The 15,569-nt window shown below is 47.2% G+C and overlaps 1 long non-coding RNA gene across 2 annotated transcripts; it reads right to left on the reverse strand.

Annotated features, from left to right (window-relative positions):
- Positions 1-11,772: 11,772 nt before the first annotated feature.
- On the reverse strand, positions 11,773-13,704 carry LOC131393888 (uncharacterized). 2 transcript variants are annotated; one of them, XR_009215991.1, is made up of 3 exons: positions 13,668-13,704; positions 13,025-13,327; positions 11,773-12,684 (listed from the first exon to the last, which is right to left on the reverse strand). It is a non-coding gene; the product is annotated as an uncharacterized LOC131393888 (long non-coding RNA). The 2 variants fall into 2 exon arrangements; XR_009215990.1 differs by having other exon boundaries at positions 11,773-12,018; positions 12,564-12,684; positions 13,025-13,698.
- Between the last annotated feature and the right edge of the window lie 1,865 nt (positions 13,705-15,569).

The following is a 15,569-nucleotide window of genomic DNA, read 5'->3' on the forward strand; positions in this document are numbered from 1 at the left end:
GAAAATATCAAATCTCTATGCTCTCCCCTGTTGGCATACAATTCCCAAAGACTTCCCAGCGTATCCTCGTCCTTACGTTGTGATTTTCTGTGCATCTTCGATTTCTACAGGGCTTCTAACTGGAAAAAGGGAGTGAAAAACCCCTATGATGGAAGCTCAACTAGACGGCTGAGATACAGCTAGTGTGCCTGGGTGCCTGGAGGAGGGAGAGTGACTCAAGGTTCGGGGTGGGGTGGGTAGTATTCGAAGTTCTGGCATTCTGACATTTGTCTCAGTTATCTCTTCTCAGTGCCAACATTCACTGAGATGATGGCCCACAGGACAACGACCATTCAAATAAGAGAGGAAACACCATTTTCAACCCATTAGGTTCAGTCATTCCTTAGTCTGCCCAGAGCACCAGTGTGTTCTGTCATTAGTTGAGTCTGCTCACATCATTCATCACTATTCTCCTTGCCATGAAATCAATAATCCCCAGTCCTGACCAGCTGTTATATTTTAACAAATTCTGCTGGGGTTCCGCATGTTTTGTAGACATTTGTCCACAGAGCTCTTTCTTCAGACTTTTAGATAATGTTCAAAGATTCACCTACAAAAATGGCCCATGTGTAAGTTAAAATCCACGATTATGTGGAAATAATTTATTAACTCAGCGAAGAGTGGTTTAGGAAGAATGATCATTAAAATAAACATTGCTTATGTAGCGTTGTATTTTCTCCTGAAAATGGGACTAGTTATTTAGTGAGGAAGTTTTTCTAAGGAGTGCCTGGAAACTCTTTTTAAAATAGTAATAATGATAATGAAAACATAAAGTGAAAAAGCTATATTTCAATGCACTGTCACTTCTTTTTACTTCTCAGCTTTCCTCAGATCTAATCCCCAGCCAAGGAAACAGACTCAGAGACACAGTATACAGACTTGGGTTCACTCAGACAACCACCTTAGGGGCTCAGCTTCTCATAGGGAGATGTGCATCCCACATGGACCCAAGAGGAATCACCCCAGGCTATGTGGAGTCTCCCAAGCACATATTATGTATAAACCTAAACGTAGAAGATTTGATGGAGGAGGTAGTTTGGGGCTGGGTGGGTTACACAGGCAGAATTATATCACTTGACTCCTATGTAAGCAGAGAGGGCCTGAAGAAAAACTAAATGGAGAGTAAAAATGGCAAGACCACTTGACCCCAAATGGTATAAAGTCCTGGCTCCTTAATCAGAGTCCACTTCCCAGCAGGCCAGAGCCAAGTTAGCTCAGCCCAGGGGACGTGAACTCAGCCTTGGAGAGCTGGAGGAGCAGTGGGCAGGGCTGCTGCTCCTTCTCTACATGACCTCCAGGGTGGTTTGTTTTATTGCCCAAAAGAAAGATAGCTTCCAAATTTTAAATTGATTTGAGTTCAAATATTAATATTAAATGTACTTAAAAGTTTTGAGAAAATCAGATGGGTGTCCTCTGGTAAATAATCTTTGCGAAATTTCTGCAGCATGAATAGCTGGTATCTGGTATTGCCAAATGCCAGCCAGCGTGAACTTCAGAATTTTCAAAAGAAATTTAAAAAAAGAGATATTAACTTACATTTTACACACTAAAATTTATTAAAGCGGGCCTGCCAGGTGGTGTAATGGTTAAGTGCGCGTGCTCCGCTGCAGCGGCCCAGGGTTCTATGTGGGCGCACCTGACGCACTGCTTGTCAAGCCACGCTGTGGTGGCATGCCACATAAAGTGGAGGAAGATGGGCACAGATGTTAGCCCAGGGCCAGTCTTCCTCAGCAAAAAGAGGAGGATTGGCGACAGATGTTAGCTCAGGGCTAATCTTCCTCAAAAAAAAAAAATTATTAAAGGTATAAATGAAGCTACTAAAATGCGAAAATCCAATTTTACTATTGTATTTTAATGTTCATGAGCCTAACCATCCCTATCAAATGTCCCCGGACGCTGAAAAATTAATTTTTCATTAGTTTAAAAGAAAAATCCCCGTATTTCCTAAACAGTATCCATTTTATAAGCCTGATTATCCTAATTTGACAAAACATTCAGAAATAGAAAACAAAAGCAGATTAAAATATCTTATATTTTTCAATTAAATAAATATCTTCAGATAGCTCTGTGAATAAAGAAAAAGAAAAATGTGAAATTACAATATACTTAGAAATTAATGACTTGAGGTCTTGAATTTACAAATCATCTCAAGAAGTATGAAACAGAACAAGTTCAATGTAAAGCAGAAAAGAATTTACGTCTACAGCAGCAGTCAATGTTGTTCTTTCTGTTTTTTTTTGCTTAGAAAGATTAGCCCTGAGCTAACACCTGTGCCAATCTTCCTCTATTTTGTATGTGGGTCCCTGCCACAGCCTGGCCGCTTACTCCACCCCAGGGAACACAACCCCAGCTGCCAAAGCGGAGCACACCCAACTTAACCACTAGGCCATCGGCTGGCCCCAATGTTGCTCTTCCCAAGAAATCATCAGCCCTGCACCCTCACCTCCGTTTTGGCCCCTGGTGTCCCTGCCTCTCCCGTGACCAGATGAGGACAGCGAGGTCGGGGCACAGTCCTGCCCGTCGCGTCCCGGTTCCATCACCCGCACACACAACCCAGTCCTGGCCGGATGAAATCACCCACTCTCCGTGCACAGGCCGTCGGGGCCCACCGGCGCCCACCTGGACCGCGGGGTCCCGCCGAGGCTGAGTCCCGCCGGGCGCTCGCAGGACACGTGTCTCAGACCACGGACAGGGACTTGACTTCACCCGTTTCCATTTGCTAACAGGGAAACCTCTCAGTGCTCACTACAGTGGCCTCAACTTCCAGCTCTTACACTGGGCTGTCTGAAACATGACCCTGAAGTACGGAGGACGCAGCCGGGATCCCGGAACCCCAAAGCCACGCAAACGAAGCCAGAAGTGGAAGCTGGAGGCGTGTTGAGAGCAACGCGGGGCAGATCTGGAAAGGGTCTGCGGGCGTGGCGGGAGGCTCAGGCCCCGCCCACGCCGGGCCCGCCCACGCCGGCCCCGCCTTCTCGAGGACACGCCCCCACTCTGGCCCCCGCCCTCTCGGGAAACACGCCCCACGCTGGCCCTGCCTTCTGGGGGGACACGCCCCACATCGCCCCCTGAGGACACTCCCCATGCTGGTCCCTCCCACTCCTGGGACACGCCCCACGCTGGCCCCGCCCTCTCAGGGGACACGCCCCCACGCCGGGCCCGCCTTCCCGAGGACTCGCCCCACGCCAGCGCTCCCTCCCGCTCTGACTCCACCTCTAGAGGCCCCGCCCCAACCCTCGCCGACCGCGCGTCTCTAGCCCCGCCCTCTCCTGGCCGAGGCCGCGCCTCATCCTCCGTAACGTCTTGTCGACGCAGACGCGGGGCTCCCGGAGCGGAAGTCCCACTCCTGCAACTGACCCGCGGGCTTCGCGGCTCAAGCGCGCTCGTCGCGTCCTCTCCCGCCCCGTCCTCCACGCCCGGCCCGGGCCCCAGCGGACGTCCCAGGCCCCGCCCGCGGGGTCACCGCGTCGCCCGGAGACGCCCGGGGCCGGTCGCGCCGCTGCCGCTGCCGCGTCCGTTTCCGGTTGAAGTCGCTCCGCGGCCGCCCCGCCCGCCTGTCTGCGCCGCTCTCTCGGCCGCGTCCCGCCCCGCGCCGTGTCCCGTCCCCCCGGGACGTGCGTTCTCGCCCCGTCGCCCCCTCGGCCTCGGGGCAGCCCGGGACGCCGCGCCCTCCCCCGGCCCTGGACTCTGCAGACCCGGCCCTCTCCGGAGACCCTCCCGGTCCACGTCCCCCTGCGGCTCCCGGGGCTCCCCTCGCGGTCACCGCCTCAGGGAGGGTCTGAGCCCCGCGCTGGGCTGGGGGTGTCCGCCCCTGCCCTGCGACGCCCCCTGTTCTCTGCCCCAGATCCCGCCCGCCGCTGTCCTGCCGGGCGTCCACGGTCCCGATGTCCCGCTGCCAAGTGCGCTCTTGTGATCGGAGGGCGCTGTCTTCCGTTCCTGTGGGCATCGGGGTGTGGCGGGGGGATGAGGAGAACAGAGACAGAGCGAGGAGACCGAAGAAGTGAGGGAGAGTGAGGGCTTAAAAAAGGGTTAGGTGGACAGTGGGAGGTGGGTGGGTGCAGTGGACTTGGTAAGACGTAGTACTAGAAAGAAAGTGACCAGGAGAGGAAGCAGTGGGATACGTGAAAACAGACAGAAAGGAGGTGAACAAGGATAGAACAGGTGAGGGGACCTGACCAAGAGTAGCAGTTGGGGCAATAGAAGGGTAGGTTCCAAATTCATTAGATGGTGTCGGGGGAAGAGGGAGAATCTCCCTCTGCCCTTTCCCTTAAGGTTCTTCTGGCTGGCCAAATAATCAACAAGACAGGTTAGCAAGAGAAAATAATACCAAGTTTAATAACGTATACATGGGAGAAAACAGGGACACTGCGTTTCTCCACACAGTAGCAGAAATTCTCGTCTTAAATATCATTTTCAGCCAATGACAAAGGAGGATTTTGGGGGTGGGGGGAGTCAGTTACAGGAGATTACCACTAAAGCACAGTAAACAAGAGTAAGGTTTATTATACAGCCCCAAGGCCTCATCTTCCACATTGATAAGTTACTAGAAATGAGCTCACCCCCCCTTTTTCTCAATACAGAGAGGGAGATACCTTTACAAATGGAGACTTCCCTTGTAAATGATTGTCTGACAACTACTCACAGGGCCATCCAAAGAATGTGGCCAGAGAGACAGGACTCCCGATAAGATGGGCTTGTTGGTGCCTTTTCTATTGTAACCTCTATCCTAAATTATCTTTTATAGCAGTCATGATAATAACCCCTTCCTAAAACAGATTTTTTGGTTTTAAATTTTTTAGGCAGTTTGGGAGGGGAAACTCAAATATTTTTCCTGAGCTCTCTGAGTCCTTATTGTCTTCAGCTCGAAATAATCCGCATACCAGAGTGGTGCTTCCTGGGGCAGCTTGCCCTGAGCACCATCAATGGCTTTCTAGTTTCCACATTACTTTCCGTTTCAAATTTATTGGGTCGGGTTCAGATTAGAGGCCTCAAGCTTTTCCAGTCTTCATTACGTGTTGAAAATATTACGTGATACTTAGTAATTTTACACTTTTAATGTGCGCTTAAGGATACTGATAATTTTATATATTAACACTCAAGCCTAACTTAATCAGTCTAGTATTTAACAGCTTCCTTTCTTCACTTACATCATCTTTTGAATTAGCTGGCTGTGAGCTAAGATTTCCAACTAAGTGTGTGTTCTCTTCAGGTTCCTTTTGTCCTTTCTTTACAGACATTCAAGGATGGGCTGGATTATCGAGTTGTCCTTGTTGCCGCCAGCCCTCGGGGGGACATGTACAAGTCATTCCCCGGGGCCCCTGATGATGTAGGAAGTTTGTCGTTTCTCAGTGTGTGCCTCACCTTCCCACCGCCTTCCAGTCCAGCACCAGCCTTCCCTGGGCATCCCAGGGGACTTAGAACATTTCTAGGAAGGCCTAGAGAGCTTTCCATGGGGCTCCATTTTGGGCAGTGGCATCTCCTAGGCTCCTGAACTGACCTAGGAAATTCTACAGAGGGATTAACTGGCATAGATACTCTCTCCAACCTTTCCAGACACTAGTGGCTGTTGAGTCCCCAGGGCCACTTAGAAAATGTTGAAGACCGTCAGGCAGGGCATAGTTGAAGTTTACTGGTGTTCCATGTTAAGAAAAGCGGTTCCTGGCTTGACTTAAACTTTTTTATGTTTCTTTTTGTGGCTCTCGTAGGTCAAAATATCCTGACTGGTGTTTTTACTTTTCCCATATTCCACTCGAAAGAGAGGTTAAAATAGAGGAAGAGGGTGGTCTGATGGACTTGGAAAGACAAAATAAGAGTGAAAGAGAGTGAATGAGTATCATATTTTGGTATTTAATTTTTGCTAGAGATAGGCAATATCCACTTTTCCTCTTCAAATTTTTTTCATATGGTACTATTTCACTGAGCTTGTTTTAGTGTTTTTAGGATAGAAATAAAAACATGAAATTTATAAGGCTTCTCTTCAAGAAATGACATCTGAGAATTCCATAATATTTTATCTGAGATTGTGCAAAACCAACAGGGCGAAGACTTAAGTTCATACTGTGTAATGAGTCATGGAAACCTTATTAGACAATATTCATATCTTGTTTAGCAGCATACCTGAGAAATGGGTGCATTTAGTAGCAGCAGGAACTCACTTTCATGGAGCTCCTGGTTTCTGTCTACTAGGCCAAGTGATGCATGGAAACTGTCAAATTTATTGTTGAAAACTAGTCGTATGGATTTTGTTTAATTGAGATATGGTTTCCAAATGGTTCATTATACGTTCATTGTAAGTTTTGCTTATATCAAGAAGGATGTCCTTAGACTAGGTGGTCATATTGATTTCTTGTGTAATCCAACTCATGTCACAGGAGTAATATTCCTTTTTCTTCTTTCTTTTAAAAAAATTAGAGTGCTAGTTATATGTGTTCATTGTTCCAAAATACTGAAATAGAAATTAGCAAAAAATGATAGGCCATGAAAAGTCATCTGGAAAACAGTGTGTTGTTCAGGGACAGCTCTTATTGTGGTTCCTTTAAATGTGTTTGTGTGCTCCAGGGAAGCCGAACTCAGGATCTCTCCTTGCCTCCCTCCAAAACTCCACCCACACCAAGCGTTAGGACACAGCCCTCGCTCGGCCGTGACCCCCTTGCTGCGCATTCTCCTGGCCTCCTTCAGGTCTGGATGTTTGGGTTTGTGCTCTCTGTCTGGGGCTGTTGATGGGCCATGAGATTGGTCCCTGGGCATTCTCCTCAGAGTTCCCCAGCTGCTAGGGAGTGACCTGGGGCAGCATCAATGGTTCCCAGGTTCTGGAGTGTACTGACAAAATTCTGCACAGGCTCCAACAGGTGGGGACTTCTCTCAAGACTTCTTGACTTGTGCTGGTGGGTTATGGGCTGTGAGGGGTCTTAGGAAATTTGAAGTGACTCTGGTGCGAGGATGCCTTCCCAGTCCCTTCAGGCAGCCATGAGCCCTTGCTGGACCCCAGGTAACTTAGAATATTTTCCAGGGGCTAGGGCAGGACAAGACGCCCTCCTCAAGCCTTCCCTGTAGAAATGGCAGGTCTGGGCGTCTGGAGGGGGACTTGAAAATTTCCAGGCACTCATCAGGGGAAATGTCATCGGGAGGTACCCTGGTGGCGCAGGAGCACCTGTGTGTTTGTACATGTTGGGAATACTCAGTCATCCTCTCTGGTAAATCAGACCTTGATTGGATGAGAAATGTTATTTAATGTTTTATAACAACCACAGCAATGATAAATAATAATAATAGCGGTAATAATTACAACAATGGTGATGAACATCAACAATGATGATTATGCTCTTTATGATGATGATGACGGTGATAACCATAAGAAGAATCCTAAGGTGATGGGAAAATAGAGTACACACCTCCCTGAGTGAGTGACAGAGTACTCAGATCAGGAGTTATGGAGTGGTTTGAGTCAGAGTCCTAGTTCTGTACCTTGAAACGCCTTCCATGAAGGTTAAGGACAAGAAGCAGAAGGGAAAAGCAAACTACCAGAAGTACAGCAGAGGTGTGGTCAGGGGATTCCTGGGTGGACACTGGGGGGATGACAAGAGCCCACCCGTCGTCCCACAAGGCTCCCTGCTGGGAAGGCGGGACTCCTGATCCACGCCCACATCCCTGCAGTGCGGCAGCTGTCTGCCGTGAATATTGAGCCCCCAGCAGTATGTCATCCCTCACCACCCTGCTGCCTTCTGTTCTTCCCAGGCCAGAAGGTCCAGACATCTCTGTTTGCATATTCCCTCTCAGAGCCATTGGAGGGCATTGACCTCAGTGATCTAAAGCCAGGAGATGGGACACAGGCTGGTCTTTGTCCATCAGCAACCTCTGGACTTCACATCTTCCCTCACCATCACTTAACCACCATCATATATACCCCATTCACCTTTCATAGGTTACCCCTGGAGAAATCTTTATTTTCTGTCTCTTTGAGATCTGCTTTCTGGTAAGTGACTGAGAGCTATTGGATAAAATAACACCAAATTTTATATTGTGATACCATAAGCTTGAAACTAATAAAGTTAACTTCAACTAATGGTCATCCCAGAAACTGCATGGAGATCGTTCACTAATTCCTCATCAATGTGGTGAGTGTCTTCTTTTATAGTTAGAATACGTAAGTGTGAAAAATAGGCTAATTCCCTGCTTCTTGGTGCTCGCATCCAGATCTGTTCTGTAGCCAAACTTTTTCCATAAATGGTGAGATATTAAATATTTTATGCTTTGCAGGTCTTCAGTCTCTGTGACAACTGCTCACTTTTTCCATTATTGTGCAAAATTAGCCATCAACCATATATAAATGAGTGTGGTTATATTCCAGTGGACAAGGACCTTGGAAAAGGACATTAGAGTTTCATATTTTTATGCACCATGAAATGTGCTTCTTGTGATATTTTTCAAAATTGAAAAATGTGAACACGCTTCTTAACTAGCACACTGTTAAAAACAGGCAGCAGGCCGGATTCGGCACATGGTCTGTAGTTTAGGACCCCTGACTTACACCGTTGTTTCCATAGCCAACTCTTTCATCATTAACAACATTATTTCAAATATTCTCCACTTCACCCAACTTCTACCCCAACTCACTCAACAGTTGTTCTGGACCCCACTTCATAAAGAAAGTAAACCCATCTCTTTGGAACTTCCCTTCACCAAATCTTAAAAAAATAAAATCCGTTTTGTCGCTGACTTCCTTTCCTCCTTCCATCCTATTATAATAAAGAATGTGTCCTTCTAAGAGTCTTCCTTGACCTTTCCAAGCTGAGGAAGTTGCTTTCAGTTCCTCAGACTTTGCACTCTGTTGTATGTTTGGGTTTAATACTCCGTCTAAGGACATGTTTATCTCACTTGGAATCTCCCTTTCTTCCCCTTCTACTTCGATCCAGAGAAAGCTGCTTTTAATGGCTGTTTTGATTAGATCAGGTCTAGGTGCATGATCTCACAAGTTCAATTGATAGCGGCCTTCATTACATCTGCCGAATCTCTTTTGCCACGTAACATGCCATAATCATGAGGGTAACATGAAGGGTCAGATTTCCTGGGGGCACTTTTGGCCTAAAGCAATTACTTGAAAATGAGCAGTCTGCTGGTGTCCACCCCAGACCAGAGGAATGACTGGTGAGTGATCTTTTACATTTCTGCATTCCCCAAGGGATTCCTGGCCTAGGAGGATTGTGGTTGGTGTGAGACAGGAGCCCCGAAGGTCTGGGACTGCTGCTGGGCTCATCTTGTTTCCTTTCTGTTGTGTTCTGGCTGCTTTAATTGTGCCCAACAGATTGTATCAGGGGATTTTCAGCACATTTTCTCTAGAATATAAGGCGACCTTTGATTTGCATTGCTTTCTCTATCCTAACAGTTTGTTGTTATTCTCTGGCACAAGTTCTGTGGATGATCCATCTAGTCAAGAGAGTAAGCCAGATTCAAATAGAGAGATTCCCCCAGAAGACACAGATGTAAAGAAATGGTCTAAGGTAGCCGTGGGAGATTGGCTCACAGTGTATCCACCACGCCTTGAACTCGTGCCCTTCTGCTCACGTACCAGCTGCAAACTGCCATGATTTCCCCAGATGCAAATAGGAACAGCTATGACTCATAGTTTTTCAGGTTTTAGCACTTTACACTCACAAAACCATTTCTACCCCTCAACAACCCTGTGAAGACGAAGGGCCATCCCTCCATCTGTGCATCACCCAGTACGTGAGGGAGCCTGGCTGGAATCCAGGCAGGCCGAGTCCAGACTTTGAGCCCTTGACCCCTGAGCCGTCTGGCCCCAGGAGGAGCTAGTTCAGTATTCTTCTGGCCATGGGGCCACTCTCACGCTATGATGATGATGATGCTATGGATGGTGAAGATGCCAGTGCAGGTTATGTGGATGATGGTAGTAAGGACAGCTACCGACATTGATTGAGACAACGTGGGCATGTTTTAGATGAATGAAATCATTAATCTCCACACAGCATCCTCTAAGTCAAGGACTACCAGTATCTTCATTTTCTTGTCCGTTGTCAGAGCACTCACAAGGGACACTGACTTAGTGCAGCAGCTGAGAGCTTAGACCCTGGAGTCAGCTCCCAGCTCTACATCCGAGAACTCTCACTAGCTGTGGAAGCTCACACAAGTATTTGGCCTCTGTGCCTCTGTGGCCACATCTGTGATACATGGAAATATTGGCCCCTCCCTGGGAGGAATGTGGTGGGGAATTACATGAGTCAGTATAGTACCTGGTAACTATAAAAAAATGAGAAACGGGCCGGCCCTGTGGCTTAGCAGTTAAGTGCGCACGCTCCGCTACTGGCGGCCCGGGTTCGGATCCCAGGCACGCACCAGTTCACTGCTTATCTGGCCGTGCTGAGGTGGTGTCCCACATACAGCAACTGGAAGAATGTGCAACTATGACATACAACTATCTACCGGGGCTTTGGGGAGAAAAAGGGAAAAAAAGGAGGAGGATTGGCAATAGATGTTAGCTCAGGGCCGGTCTTCCTCAGCAAAAAGAGGAGGATTGGCATGGATGTTAGCTCAGGGCTGATCTTCCTCAAAAAAAAAAAGAGAGAGAGAGAAACCTTCCCTTACCTCTGGATAACCCATGCATCTGCTTCCTCATCTGCCACATTTTTGTTAATCAAGGCTGAACTGCTAAAGCATGTTGGAAGCAAGGTCCTCTGACCTAAAACCCATTCTTCTTTCCAGAGCGGTGGGGAAATGGTTGCCTTGACTGGTGGGTATGATGCTGACGAAGGGTGGAGAAAGCAACATATAATTTGTTGTTGGTGCCGTCAAGTGGATTCCAACTCCTAGTGACCCTGTGTACAGCTGAGTGGAACCCTGCCCAGTCTTTCTGCACCATCTCTCACCTTCCCATGCTGTATCAGCCAGTGCTCCACTGCTGTTCACAGGGTTTCCATGGACAATTTTTTTCAGAAGTTGGGGGCGATGTCCTTCTCTTAGCATGTCTTAGTCTGGAAGCTCTGCTGAAACTTCTCTGCCATGGGTGACCCAGCTGGTATTTGAAATACTGGTGGCATAGCTTTTAACAATACAGCAACACGCAACCACCACAGTATGACAGATGGGTGGTGTGGTTCCCTGACTGGGAAGTGAACCCAGGCCAGAGAGGTGAGAGCAGATATTCTTAACCTCTAGACCACCAGGGCCAGCTAATATATGATTGCAATGGGCTAAATGTTTGCATCCTCCCCAATTAGCATGTTTAGGCCTAACCCCCAATGTGATGGTATTAAGAGGTGGGGTCATTGGGAGGTGATTAGGTCATGAGGATGGAGTCTTCATGAATAGGATTAGTGCCTTTATAAACGGGATCCCAGAGAGCCCCCTCACCCCTCCCACCATGTGAGGACACAGAGAGAAGATATCGTCTATGAACCAGGAAGAGGGCCTCACCAGACACTGAATCTGCTGGCACCTTGATCTTGGACTTCCAGACTCTAGAACTATGAAAAATAAATATCTGTTATGCCCCCCAGTATGTGATATTCTGTTATAGAAGCCCAAACTGACTAAGACAATTGTGATTAGTCCTTGCCTTAAATTAGCACTTTACCAAGGAACCACTCTTCCAGATTAAGTGATCTATTCATTTATTTATCCTTTTACTATTTCTCAGAAACCTCAAAGCCAACATGATACCAAGCAGTGGGCTCACTCTGCTGGCTGTAATCTGAGCCAATTAATCACAACAAGTTAAGGATCAAGAAGGCAGGTTTTAATTCAATTAGCTAGCATAATGGAGAAGATGGCAGACCAGTGTCTCAAAAAAACATCTTCAAAGATTATAGAATCTTGAGACAGTCATGTAGGGAAAATGGGCAGTGAGGAGGGGGTCCAGGGATGTTGGTCTCCAGGGATGACGGGCTTCAGGCATCACATTGTTGCCTTCTGTTAGCTGTGATGGATTCCTTGTAGGTGTGTTTCCCACCTGCGGTTAGCCTATTCCTGGAGAGAAACTCATAGAACAAAGTTTTAATTTATCAAGCTATTGGGTGGGGGTGGTACATACGTAAGCAGAGGCCATAAGTCAAGAGAGCATGTGAATGTTTTAGCGTAAGTGCAGAGCATCGAGTGGTCACACAGAGGAGGGGCTGGGGCCATTTAGCATAGCAAGATGACCTCACTTTTGCTCACTTACAAACCTATACACTACCCCTTTATTATAAATTATATAGTCAACAAACGTGAATTTATTATTTTAGGCCACTCTGATAAAGGTAAATTTACTAAATCATAAAATTGAAACAGCTTGGGTTAGAATACCTTTAAAAGATTTTGGTGCCAATTTTTTCCCCATTACTACTCTCATATCCTCTTTGAGATAATTTTTCTTTCAGTGTATAGGCTGCAACTCAATTTAGTTTCCAAAGGAGTTAATGGAAAAAGTACTAAAATTTTTCAGGGCATTGAATTATTTTAAAAAATAAAAAGGACACCAAGGAGATGGATTTGATTTTAGAGAAGTAAGTACTCAAAACTATTTAAGTGACCTTTTGGTCATCCATATGCTTGCAGACATCCAGGCAGGTCTTTCTGTGGTTTTATTAACCTTTGCATGGGGCTGTGGGAGCGCTCTAGTAAACACAGGTCACAGTGCTTCTCAGACGTCACCTTCAAAGGAAAGAGGCCAGAGAGAGGGGCAAAAAGCAAAAGTGTTACGAGCTTTGGTATGAGCAGCCATGCAAGGTGGCTTCAGGGTTGGTTCTGCTGCTGCTGGTGGGAGCCGCTGCACATCCCCCCCACCCCCCCACCCCCCCACCCCGCCCGCTCGCTCTAGTCGACAATGTAGAACAACTCTTTTCTAAGCCTGGGAGGATATTCTTTCTCAATGCTCTTTTCCTCGGGTCATCCTTTCTTGCCTCTTGTAGTCATCAACAACTCAAGGACCAGGTTCAGGAGAGAGGCCACTCTGACTTGATTCTAGACCAAAAGATAAGAGGAGTATGTGAACCTGCAGGGTCCCCACTGAGTGCAGCAGGATGAAAGAGGAGCTGCATAGGCCAGGACACTTCACTCTGCAGATCTTGTCTCCATCCCACAAATGCAGTGGGCTCCATGCAAGGTTCCAGGGTTAGGATCTAAGACAAAAGTGTCTCTACCCTGAAGATGTAAATGACAGAGTGATCACAGAAGTGCTCTAAAAGACGACCAGTGGAGGCCAGAGCATCTGGCCCAAAAAGCTAGTGCAGGAATTTTGGGCGTTTTGTAGTCATGGACACCGTGGGAAGTCTGATGAAAATTGTGAATGTTTTTTCTGAGGAAAAAAAAGAACAATTAGATGTGCACACAAAACTGTAACATTTCAGAGTAGCCCTGAGTTCCCTCTGCGACTGCTCTAGGGAGCTAAGTATCTTGAAGTTTCCCTGATCTACTGGGAGCCCAGGTAGGGGAGGCGTTCAGCTAACATTCACAAAATGCTGACTGTCAGGCACTGAGCTCAACTACCCATCTGCCCTATAAACCAGGTCCCAGCTAACTGCCAGTTCCCTTCCTGTTCTTGAACCATCTTGGAGGGAGCGCTTACCTAGGACCCTAAGAGATACCAGCCTGCTGCTCAGGCCCTCCTCCCACAAAGTCCATCCCCCCAGGCCTACTTCCCAGATGGAGAGCCGCTTGTCCTGCTGACAGTTCACACTTCCGCCAACTAGGCAGGGTGTGCTTGCATTCCAGCTACATGTAACAGCGTTTTTCTGCCTGGCGGAGCCATTCCCTGCTGGCCAGTCTCCTCTCAGGGAAGGGCTGGAAAGCTGCAGGTCCGGAGCTGCGGGGTGTCCTGTTCACTGGTTGGCAGTTTCTTCCTCAACAGGCCTGAGGGAGGGGCCAATCCGGGAAAGAATAAATTTAAGAGATGCTTCTGCATCCAGCCAAGCCCGCTGTGAAGAAAACATGCTTCCCACAACATTATGCTACTTGTTGCTTCGTGAAAGCTGGAATTTGAGAGAAATAGGGTCAGCCATCTCACAGCCTCTGCCGCAGAGCAAATACAAGGCTGGGAAGAGGGAATCCTCACAGTCACCACTCAGAAAGCGTTCTTTTCACAACGTTGGGCTGAACTTACTGGAAAAGGCCATCTTATGCATCTTCCCTGAAAAATAGAAATGCAATTAATGCATTCTGAAAGACCGATCCACACTACCCCTTGTCAAATAAAATCAGGTTATGCAAAGGGAAAGACACGTTTTTTCACACGCAGAGTTACTTGAAAATAAGCACCTTTGGAAACTTGATAAGCTCTTGGGAGCTTACAGACTCTTTCTGGGTGGCTTACCCCTACACAGTGCTAACTGGTGCTGTCCACATGAGTTCCAAAGTTTTTTCACACATGCACGCAAAGGTTGTGCCTCAAGACTTGCATTAATGAATAAAAAGTCTTTAGCTCACATTTTATTTTTTACTATCGACTTGTAAAATATACAGTGGCTGCCCAATGGACCAATGTCAATATAATAGAAAACTTGCCAGGTAATCTTAGAAAGAGTTATTATTTATTGAATTATCTATATCACATTTGTAACAAAAGGAATTTAAGGCAGTTAATGATCGTAATTTACATGGGAGATCTCCAAGGTTGCCTAATTTCCTTTCTCCCTGGAACTCCCCACGCTCAATATTCCCAGCTTCACAAGATCTCATTCTGCCGGCTGGTGTTCCAGATCTGTTCCGTGAAGATTTACCATGAAGCAGCTACAGGAGGAGGCTGCAGAAATGACCAGAGGGTCTGATTTCATTGGAGAGACAAAGCAGCAAGTACCCCAGGGAGTGCCATGCAAGTGATGATTCTCGTACAGATGACTAACAGGGTCTTCAATCACAAAAGCTCAGACAGCACTCCACAGTTTGCTCGGCATTGCTTTGGTTCTGAAACCAGTTTCCCTCGACCCCAGGATTGGATTGTTTGGGACATTTTGTTGTGCCATTGATTTCTCTCTCTGCCCTTTTAGTTTTTATGCTGTGAAAGCATCAATACTTCATGCCAGCAGTGCACACGAAGGAGAAAAATACTGTTGTATGCACTTTTTTTATTAATAAAATTTTGTTATATATGCTTTATTTGTGTGTGTGTGTGTGTGTGTGTGTGTGTGTGTGTGAGAGGAAGATCAGCTCTGAGCTAATATCCATGCCAATCCTCCTCTTTTTGCTGAGGAAGACTGGCCCTGAGCTAACATCTGTGCCCATCTTCCTCCACTTTATATGGGACGCTGCCACAGTATGGCTTAACAAGCGGTGCGTCAACACGTTCCCGGGATCCGAACCGGGGCCGCCAGCAGCAGAGCGTGCACACTTAACTGCTATGCCACGGGGCCGGCCCCACGTTGTATTCACTTTCAAACAATATCCAGCGAAGAGATTTTTAAATCTAAGTAAGTTGTTCTTCTGAGGGAAAAGTCCCCTCCCCGCCCCAATTCCTGAGGCACAGCCACATGTGGCAGAGAGAACCGGCAGTGAGAACTCGACAGGCGGCTTCATCTCTGATCCCAAAGGAAACGTTAGCATCT

This window comes from Diceros bicornis, chromosome 29 (genome assembly GCF_020826845.1).
Source record: "Diceros bicornis minor isolate mBicDic1 chromosome 29, mDicBic1.mat.cur, whole genome shotgun sequence".
In the NCBI taxonomy this organism is placed as follows: domain Eukaryota; kingdom Metazoa; phylum Chordata; class Mammalia; order Perissodactyla; family Rhinocerotidae; genus Diceros; species Diceros bicornis.